This window comes from Etheostoma spectabile, chromosome 22 (genome assembly GCF_008692095.1).
Source record: "Etheostoma spectabile isolate EspeVRDwgs_2016 chromosome 22, UIUC_Espe_1.0, whole genome shotgun sequence".
NCBI lineage: Eukaryota > Metazoa > Chordata > Actinopteri > Perciformes > Percidae > Etheostoma > Etheostoma spectabile.
In genome coordinates this window covers 19,349,828-19,361,732 of record NC_045754.1, presented here as the reverse complement: position 1 = coordinate 19,361,732, position 11,905 = coordinate 19,349,828, and positions in this window count along the sequence as shown.

The window sequence follows — 11,905 nt, the reverse complement described above, 5'->3', positions numbered from 1 at the left end:
AAAAAGTGATAAAAAAGCCATAGTATAGTATGGCAAAAAATAATAATAAAAGAGCCATAGTATGGTATGTTGAAAATGTCATAATATGGTACGTCAAAAAATGTGATGAAAGTCATAGTATAGTGTGTCAAAAAAGTGACAAAAAAGCCTGAGTGTATTATGGCAAAAAAGTGATGAAAAAGTAAATATTATATATTATGTATGTATGCAAAGACAGATGAGGTGGACGAGTAGTTAAGGCGATGGACTGCTAAATTGTTGTTATCACCATGTGTGGGTTCAAATCAGTTCCTTAATATACAAAAGTATATTATTCTGCTACAATTACATGTCATAGTGATGCCAAGTTATAAAAAAGCCGTAGTTTAGTATGTTGAAAAAGTCATAGTATAGTATGTTGAAAGTGAAAAAAAAAATCCATAGTATACTATGTGGAAAAAAGTGATAAAAAAAGACATAGTAGAGTATATCACGAATAATAATAAAAAAGCCATAGTATAGTAAGTCAAAAGAGCCATGTCAAAAAAGTCATAGCATAGTTTGTCAAAAGTGATAAAAAGCCATAGTATAGTATGTCGAAATTGATAATAAGGCATAGTATAGTATGTCAAAAAAGTTATACTATTATCAAAAAATGTGAGAAAGCCATACAAAAAGTAAACATATCTCATGTATTTACACATAGGCAGACGGGGTGGCTGAGTGGTTAAGACGATGGACTGCTAAACTATTGTCATCCCCATACGTGGGTTCAAATCAGTTCCTTAATATACAAAAGTATATTATTCTGCACAAGATACATGTCATCTAAATAACTGGATTCTATTCAACAACTCTTGTTGCTAAAATGTTATCAGTTTCTCACAGAGAAATTTCATGTTATCAGCATTTTAGTTTTATGTTAAACATAACCACAGTATAGTATGTCAAAAGTAATAAATCAGCCGTAGATAGTATGTTGAAAAAAAATGAAGTAACGAGCCATAGTACAGTATGTCAAAAAAGCCATAGTATAGTATGTCAAAAAAAATGATTAAAAAGTCATAGTATTGTGTAAAAGGTATTAATAAAAGATTATATAGTATGTTAAAAAATGTAATAAAAGCCATAGAATAGTATGTCAAAAAGGGATTGAAAAAGCCATAGTACTGTATGTCAAAAGAAGTAAACATATCTGATGTATCTACCCATAGCCAGATGAGGTGGCTGAGTGGTTAAGGCTGTGGACTGCTAAATTAATGTGATCACCCTGTGTGGGTTTGAATCAAAGTATGCTACAGTTACATGTCATCCAAATACCAAAAGTCTTTTTGCTAAAATGTTATCAGTTTCTCACGTAGAAATGTTCATGTTATCAGTATTTTAGTATACTATGTTAAACATAGCCATATTATAGAATGCCAAAAAACTATAACAAAGCCATAGTATAGTAGGTCGAAATAGCAATAAAAAATACATAGTATAGTATGTTGAAAAAGTCATAGTATAGTTTGTCAAAAGTGAAAAAAGCCTATTATAGTATTTAAAAAAAAGTGATAAAAAAGCCATGTTGAAAAACATGTTTAAAAAGCCATGGTAGAATATGTCGAAAAAGTTATACTATATGTTAAAAAAAAAAGCCGTGTCAAAAAAGCCATAAAAAAGTCATAGTATAGTATGTCAGAAAAGCCATATCATGGTATGTTGAAAAAAGTGATAAAAAAGCCATGGTATAGTATGTTAAATAAACCATATTATAGTATGATAAAAAAGCATAAAGAAAGCATAAGAAAAAATTACTGGATTCTATCCAATAACTCTTTTTGCTAAAATGTTATTAGTTTCTCACGTAGAAATGTTCATGTTATCAGTATTTTAGTATAATATGTTAAACATAGCCATAGTATAGAATGTCAAAAAAGTAAATAAAAAAAACATAATAAATGATGTCGGAAAAGCCATAACATGGTATGTATAAAAAGTAATAAAAGAGCCATAGTATGTTAAAAAAAAACAATTAAAAATGCCACGGTATAGCATGTCAATTAAACCATAGTATAGTATGCGAAAAAGGTGATTAAAAAGCCAGAGGATAATATGTTAAAAACAGTACTTTAAAAAACCATAGCATAGTATATCAAAAAAGCCATAATATAGTATGTTGATAATAGTGATAAAAAAGCCATAGCACAGATATGTTGAAAAAGCCATAGTATAGTATGTTGAAAAAAGTGATAAAAAAGTCACATTGTAGTATGTCAAAAAAGCGAGTGTATAGTATCTCAACGAACGTCTGAAAGTACATGAAAAGTGTATTCAAAATGGCCCAGGCTGGACTGGGTATTGACCCAGGGGTCAAAGTCTGCAGTCCCTACTTGCTAGTGCTAGTTAGAGCAGTTCGAACCACTGAGACACCATGACACCAAATAATGTCATATTATAGTAAATCGGAAAAGTCAAAGTCGATAGCTTAATGTTTGAATGACGTCTGTAGGTAAAAGTATATGGGAGGATAAAAGCTTAATATTTCAAAAAGTAATGGTAGAGAAAAACGTTTCAAGACTTAAAACAATGTTTCCAAAATCGTTGCAGCGGTTCATCAACTCATAACAGGGTGAACAGCCCTTGAACGGCTCTCTACCGGCTTTAACTGCACTATACAAGTTTGCCAGATCGGGTATCGGACCTGTAGTTCCAATGAGACATGATGGGACAGTACCACTTCTAACCTGTAGGGGGACTGAAGAGGGAAAAGGTCTCTAGTGTTGCTTTAAAGAGCTGAATGTTTAGATTTTTGAATGGTCTTTGTAGCTAAAAGTATGCAGAAGTAGTAGGCAGTAGGCGACCAAAAATTGTAAGTACGAAACATGTATATATATATATGTATATATATATATATATATTATATATATATATATATATACTGTATATGTGTAGTGTTACGTGCATGCTGCTGAATCTGCATGCACAACTCATAAGCACTGACTTGATCGGTGGATTAAAGTTGGGCCCCTGAGCTTAACACCAAAATGAATCTGCTCAGTTTGGTTCAGTTTAATTAATTAACACAAGTTAAAAGACAAGTACAATCATAAGACCTAATGCAGACGTGTGAAATGGGACACCTTGGTAAACAAATCTAAGATTGTGTAAAGGGGCCCAAATACTAGCAAATAATACACATAAATACTATCGTATCATTTGCATAAAAAGGAACATGTATTACACATTAACATTTACTTACCCTAACCCTACCTAAGTTTTTTTCATGTTTATTGAATAGGGACAAATAATTAGACAGACATTTGTTTAACAAATCTCCAATTTTCAGCATCACAGCATTTATAGATCTGATTATCAATCAAAAACTTTTTCAGTTTACTTTTTAAAAAAGCCTATTATTTTGTCATGCTTTTAGCACAATGGGCAGCTTATAGCGTTTTTTTCTGGGGAAATCTTTTCTGGGATATGAAGGATATGTTACTAGTGGACAATCCACTGGCCTGTAATGGTTGCACCACGTCACAGAGAGCCTTCGGTGCCTGTTCACGTAAGCGCTTCCAGATGAGATTGGAATTTGCAAATGCAACGTAATTGTCAAATCTTAACATGTTCAGATCTCCCAGGACGTGACAACGCTGTGAGCTGGTTGGCCTTTTTGCCCAATTTATTCTATTCACGATTGGACAGTCTCTCTAATGGTTTAATCACAAATGGACTTGCCCGTGAAAAACCATGAGGTTTCAATAACTGAGGTGTGAAAAAAATCACTGTGTGCATTGTGTGTTTTTCCACGATATTTATTCCGTCAGTCTAAGCATTGGTTAATCAGTCTAAGTATTGGTTAATCAGTCTAAGTATTGGTTAGTCAGTCTAAGCATTGGTTAGTCAGTCTAAGCATTGGTTAATCAGTCTATGCATTGGTTATCAGTCTATGCATTGGTTATCAGTCTATGCATTGGTTAATCAGTCTATACATTGGTTAATCTGTGATTGTCTTAATGACTAAACTATGACTAACCTGTGCAACCCCTGTGCTCACAGCACACACACACACACACACACACACCACACACACACACACACACACACACACACACACACACACACACACACACACACACACACGAACACACACACACACACAATATCCACTAAATAATAATCCAAAACTTTGTCAACCCTGTTCCCCAGTAATTCCGTCTGGAAGCGGCTCTGCAGATGAAGTTTCAACTCTGTGACAGACAAAGTTAAGCTACAGTGAGTAACACTGACATTGACTGCAGGTTTACCCTTTCATAAAGCCCATGGAAATGAATGTAACAAAAACAGAGCCGTAGCTGAGACAGCGAAGTAAGTAGAATTCCGATGAGGATGTCTCTATACGAAGCATATTGATGTGCTGTAGTTAATCTCTGGCAGCTTGCCAAGAAGAAAAACATTGGCTCTGAAACTATTGCACACCTGTGGGAACAAATTAATGACAGAAGCATGTATCGGATTGAATTGTAGGAAAATAATACCATGACCGTTGAATCCCTCGATACATCTCATTAAGCGCTGTCTTTTTTCACATTTCTTTAAGCAGGATCCTAAATGATTCCGCAAACCTTCCAGTTTTTTTTGCCCCCCAGAGGCACTCATATGGCTTAGTAAGGAATTTCACTCTTCGGCCCATAGCGATTACTTTGATTCAAACCGTTGAACCAACAAAAAGAACAGTGGATGAAGCAGGCAATCAGTTAACACTGCAAAGCTGTTAGCTTTGCTGCTTTTCAGGTGAGACAGGTTTCGCATAAATTAAAGACATTGTTCCATGAAAGAAAATGAAAAAAAAAGCTTCAATAAATCTCTCTGTTGCAGTGAGCCTGCGATACTGCATGTAGTTGCTGTGATTTGTGTCCATGGATGTTTTTGCTAATTAATTTCCCTCCGTTGGCTCTGCTGTGATCTACAGGTTATCACCTGCAGTATATCTTCCTGTGCAACTAATCTGATTTGAAAGCCATTCATCACCAGTTGAGGTCACAACAGATGATGAAACTGCATTGGCGGTGTGGTTTGCGCATGCCGTCAGAGGACTTATGAATTTGTGTTATTACTTTGGACAGTTGGATTAATATTTGTCATATTAGTATTCCATAGGGAAACATCAGGAGATAGGTATTGATCAAGTGATGCAATGAAGGTCAAATATCGGTAGTTGCCCTGAGGAATTAATTTTGAAAGCGTGTGCAGTTATTTTCTGAGAATAAAGACAAACTGAGCTTCATAATTGCTAACAATACCCCTAAAAGATTAATCATTTTATGATGATAGAAGCCTGTATAGTAGTAGTAAAATGTCTTGCTCAAAGTCAGGGTGGGATTGATGTAATCATGAGGGTGATTCATCACTAATTCACTTTATTAAAGCTCCGCACCATCAAAGCATTGCTGCCCAATGTAAAAAACACTTGCTTCAACTCAAAGATCAGAAAAACAACAACTTTAAGTCCCAGTCATTCTGGTTTGTTGACACTCACATTTGATGTCTTAATTGTACCGAGAAATAATTGTCATCTGCATCTGTATGTGATGATGGGTAACTTTAACATTTCGTTGATGAGGACTCGATCAGAGCATCAATCATAGGCAGCCGAGCACGCTCTGCTTTTTATTAAATGCTCATAGCTACATTTGTTTGTTTGTGTGTGGCATTGGGGAAGGTTGCTTGCTGCTGTTTAGGAGGCACTTTGGATTTCACGCATTACTTTTGATTTATCGCCGGTAAATAATTATCCATAACTCTTTAATTAAGTTTCAAATTCAAAAAAAAATAATCTACGTTGTCTCATTTATTTCCTGTTGTAGCTTATTGCTTCACTTGGATGTTTCATATTAAAAGGTTGTTTTTATCTGCAGACGGGGAAACATCTCTCCGTGCTCACCTTAAATCGAGTTTAAGCCCGGGAAGCATGAGCATGATTTCACAATTGGAAGCCAAACATGACCCAGTATGCAACTTTCACAATTATAAAGTGGAAACTTGGAGCCTGCAGTGAACGTACACTGAGAATGGATTCTTCAGTGAAGTATGAGACATCTCATGTAGCTAAACTTCTGAAATGAACTACATGTAAAAGGTATTTTCATAAATATATGGTGTGACTATCACCCCGGGGTTTAGTTTGTTGCGAGTTAAGCAGTAAATGTTGAGTAACTCTGGGTAATGAGTGCTCCATAAATCCCACTATTAATATCAAGTATGGTGCATGCATTATCATATGCATAGGTTCCCAATATACAGAGGACCGAGTAAATTGACATGTATCTTTAAAGAAACTATACCACCTTAATGCCTACATTTACTGTAGCTTTAGCCTCTAATTAGAGCTAATCAGAGCCTTTTTCTGATAATAGCTTGCCCTTCCAATCAGCTTTGTTGGTGGGATGTAATTGTGCATGTACACATGTCAGGGAAGCAGACATGTTTGGGGAAGACAGCAGTGACAAGGAGCCAGGTAAACACACTTCTCCCCGATGCTTGGCCTGTTGGAGGGTTTATTGATGGGGATGCTTCACAGCAGTTATTACTCTAATTAAATACATCGCAGTCACTGGACATCTCCACAGTGATAACCACTGACATGGCATTCAGAATAGTCCACTTTCCTTTTTTTTGCATTTGCACAGGAGAGTGCTGTTGTGTTATCTGTGACAGTTGTTTTTATGAATTTCCTCATAGGTGCTTTTCATCTGCTCATTCAGCTACTAAATAACTGTTTAAACCACTTTAGTGACTAGGACAAAGATGTGAGACAGCTGTAGTTTTTCAGCGTCTTATGAAAAAAATCACTGAACAAGCTCCTGCCAGAAGAAAACAATAATTCACAGAACATCCCTCCATATAGTACTGTACGTACAAGTTTAACCGTTTAGGTGTGTCAGGGAAAATACAGGAAAAAAAGCTAGATATGGAAATCAGCAGGATACCTGAACTTTTCAAAATAAAATAATAATGGAACCTTGCTGATATGCGCTTACAATTACATTTGGAAGAAAATGATGAATGGTAAAAACGTGTTCTACCTTGTTGCTTTATTTCCTCAACCTAATAGAGTTACAGCTTTCATTCATTTTTTACTTTAAATGTATTTTTTAAAGGATGAAGAACATTACTCTTTTTCCTCTTTTTTGCATTGAGTGGGCCTTTTAAATGACACTTGGCATCCAGAAACAAATGTTCCTTAAAGATTAATGGCATTCAGCTTCAGGGTTCAAAAGAAGCTCGTTCAATCTTCAGAGCAAAAGATAATAAAATATGAGTCAACCGAATCATCTCCTGCAACATTGTACTTTCAAGGCCAACATAAACTTTGATTGTGAGACATAATGCATCATTCCCAGAGGACTTCACTCATTATATCATTAAGGGATTTGATGAATGCTTTGTGTGAAGATATTTACATGACTGTAGGATTCGGAATAAAAAGCTTGTGTCACAGCCAAGGTTGTTATATACATCCTCATTAGAGGACAATACATACATACATACATACACACATACATACACATACACCTGGACTACATTAATACCTGGTCACTTTATCACTTTAACACTGGACTCAACAATGACATTTTGATAATAATTTATGATCTTTTTTGTCTTTATTTAATGAATGTTCTTATTGTTATTATTATTACTGTTATTTTGCTGTCTTTATATTGTCTTTTTTTTTCTTTCTAAAACTGCTGCTGGAATTTTCAATTTCCTCGCAGGAGTCATCCCAAAAGGATCAATAAAGAGAAGTCTAAGTCTAAGTTCCATTCACAAATGTGGAAAAAAATACAAACACAACCACGGAATGTGGATTCACACAAACACTAAATAACATCATTAAATGTGATGAGTTTATATATACATACTGTACATGGAGCATATATGTAGCCTTACTTGTTTAACCCCTAGCAACCATAACTCAATGTTTCTAATATTGATTCTAGAAGTGCCAGTAGCCAAAGAAACCATATGTACGGGTGTGTTCATGTAATTAAATGGGCTGTATTTATATAGCGCTGTTCTAGTCTTGACAACTACTCACAGCGCTTTCACATCATACAGGAACCCTTCACCATTCACGCACTGTGGCCGAGGCTGCTGTACACGGCACCACCTGCTCATCAGATCCACACTCACACACATTTACACTGCGATGGCGCAGTATCAGGGGCAACCCAGGGTTCAGTGTCCCTACCACTGAGCCACAGCCGTCCCTATTATAGCTGCTTGTGAAAATGTACCACGGATTTGTCCAAACAGAGTGATCGGGAGGAGAGACAGAGAGGTTCTGAGAGCTGGGAAATTTAAATCAGCAATTGATTTGCTGCTTTTGGGCCTTCAGCGTTAAACAAGGGTAACACAGCTTACAGGCGATCAACCTATTAATAGGATGTAAGCAATGTAATGATTTTAATGATTATGTTGCAGAAATTCCCATACTAGTTGATGTTTTAATAATGTTTCTATTCAACCTCTTGGCCCTCTTTTAGCATCAGATAATATTCTCGCTCCATCACGAGGCAGTCGTGTTAAGAAACACAACTTTTACTTCAGGTGACTTGATAATTATCTACCACAGCAAGTGCCAATGCTGTGAGGTCATTACTCCTATGAAGGGTAATTTCCCAGCCTTCTTTCATGGCTACAGAGACAAACAGGAAGAGAGCAAGAGATCAAGTGAGAATATTCCACAAGAGAAAAATTTCCATTTGATTTGGACCGTACTGTGGCACCTTAAACTCTCACTTTGCTGAAGAGGCTGTCGTCTTTCATAAAACGTATATTACATTAGGGCTTTGGGAAGATGACGGGTGGGATTTCACAAAACAATAAGAATTGATCAAAGAAATTTTAGTCTATTTTGTTGATGTGTCAGCCAAGATAGAAGTTGCATTTTGTTGCGCAAACGGGAACTAGTCCTGGCAGGTGTTTCCTGCCTACTGTCCTTGACTTCAAGGAAATTACTGTCTCACAAAGTGCAGCACATGCTCACTTTAGCTTCCTAGCTTCTGAGGGAATTGGCGTACATCATAAGGCCCTGAGCAACAAATCTGGGCAGATGACACAGAAAACAATGTAATGCAGAAAAGTGAGTCTGAGCAGAATCCATTCAATGTAAAAATTATATAGGGAATCAAGGTAGAAGTTTCAAGGCGCCCTGGATTGTAGTCATATACAGGATGAGGTGAATTCAAAATCAATTATGAGGCCAGTAGGATTATTGACAGATACCACCCAGTCATTACAGCATGTCAACAAAATGATTTTTCTTGGGAACTTCCATTAATTTAGCTGAAATGGAAAAGTGTGCAGCCCCTGCAAAGCCACCTCTGGATCAATGACCAGGAACCACAGAACAATTCCAATTGGTCCTCGCTACTGAAATACACAAGAAGGCACTGTTGTGGTTCAGAACGTGTTCAATTGGATTCTACAAATCCTCCACACAACTACATTTATGAGAGAGAAACACAGAGAACACGTGTGTTGAACATTTGGGAATATAGTATGTATACAGTATACGTAGTAATGTGACATTACTAATGAGCAGATTTGGAAAAACTGTGATATTTGAGACATGATGGAATGCTGTAGGTGTGTTGTGTGTAAAAACAGGATTTGTGATAGGTAGCAGCAATGGGAAATGCTTTTTAGTGAACCCTCTCCACCCTCTATAGTTTAATAGGTATTTCTAATGGATATGGTGACATCCAACGTCATGTCTTGGTGGTTGCATTTTTAGCGGATCCCTCCATACACTACATGCATCTAAATGCACGACTATAACATCTGTGATATTCCTAAAATGATTGTGCTGCTTACCAGTTCAGAGGAAGGTCTTTATTACCAACCAACCATTGTTACAGAGTGATATCATGTATCCCTGACTCTCATACAGTAAGCATATTAACATTGGGTTGTATTCCATGATCTATGACCTTGACATTTTTCATCCTCCAAGTGACTACTTTTTTGACCCAAATCTAAATTGTCGTTTGTTGTATTTAAAAAAGAGATCACAGTTAAAGCCACTTTCTGTCATTGTGTTTACTGGTCTGTCTGTCTTTTCTCACTTGGCAAAGCTTCTTTGTCAATTTTTCAATTTTCCCAAATCCAAATGAGCCAAATCCGAAACACAACACAGATGAGGCCGATAGCCTCGAGGCAATGCAGCCATGTTCTGATACAGTGTGATATAGAAACCACTGAAGTGTATCCAGCCTGTGCTGTGTGCCCTGTGACAGCCGCTGAGCACCGATAAAGATGTGTGTGGGCAAACATGCAGACTTTGATCTGATGCTCCTATCTCTACGAATAAGCGCCCAGTCATTCAAACAGCCACATGCAGTGAACAGGGAGGGAGAGTGGGAAGATCAATGCTAATCAAGCTCTCCGCATGAGCCATTTTCTATATTTAATAAAGACCCTCTGATGGGAAGTTTTTGTTCTTTTCCCATTGCTGTTAGTGGTGCAGTGTGAGATACAATGGGAACGCATGTGATTTTACATGTGATAGTTAGCAGTGAGGCTAATTAGATAGCAGTGACCCAATCACATGTTCAGGTGATATTGTAAACCTGCAGATTCAGACAGGCTGTGCAAAGCCTTAAAAATCTTGATTCTCAAACCGAAGAAGATCATTCCAAAGCTGCATTTTACAGTAATTGCAGGTATTACCATGGTTACACATGACCTCTAGTCTCTTTAGATGTTTTTTTTAATCTTTTCTCTAATTAGTTAACTTACTGATTTTATAAGTCAAACTCTAACTTTCTTCATTTGAATTAAAAGGCATTGTAAGCAGTGTCAGAGGCCCGTCCCTGATGGTGCAGTTCCCTGTAATTGCTGAATGGGTTTTGTGAAAGTAATAGATTACAGCTCACCTCCAGTCTGTGTTTGTGTCATGTTTTTGTCCTTGTGTCAAGTTTCTTTGTTTTAGTTGGTTTCATGTTTTCTGTGTGTTTGTGAACCTCCTGTTTTATTTTGAAGTCCACTGCTTGGTTACTTCCTTGGCCACTTGTCTGTCCTTGTCCTTGCTTGTCCTTGGCCTTGTTGGTGTCCCGCCTTTTCTGATTGTTCTGCCCCATTCTTATGTGCTTCACCTGTTGTGTCAACTGTCTCTTGCTAGTCCTCATTACCTGGTGTATTTAGTCCCTGTCCAGTCTTTGTCTTGTTCGGGATCATTTTGTTTCTGTTGCTGGTCGGATTATTGTTCTGTGTTCTGTTCGGTGCTGCTCTGGTCAGGTCTGGTCTGGTATGTTTGTCAGTGTTCAAGTATGTTCCTTTTTCCTGGTCTTGTGCTATCTTCAGTATTTTTGGAAATATTTAGCCTGCATCTTCAAGACTTTTTGTTTGCTCCATTAAATCTTTGAACTCTGCTCTGCTCTCGACATCTCTGCATTTGGGTCCAAGTCTCATCTCCAACCTGACAGTTTGTTTATGACTCTGCATGCAAATGTACTTTGCCTGAGGCGTCTTTCTTTATATGTGCATGAAAACGTGAGTGTTTACCCATTAAAAAAAAGATAGAAGACCACACTGACATGTGAAATCCATTATTAGGTACCATAAAGCAAACCTCTATTATTGTAGAGACCTCACGGTGAGGAGAAGGAAATTCTAGTAAACGCTGTGAATCATCTTAGTGGTTCATTGCCACTTCATGCTGATTGAAATGCCAAAGAATGATTCTCAAGGCCTCATGAGGAGAGCAGGAAAATCCCTTCCTTCCTTCCTGACTGACTGATAGTGCCATCATCATCACTTACCAGTATATATTCATGTGCCCATATTTTTATAAATACGAAGTAGGCTTTTATTATGTATAGCCGTGCTATCTTTAAAACCATGATATTGTTACTGCTAAGTAAGCAACTTCTGCTTA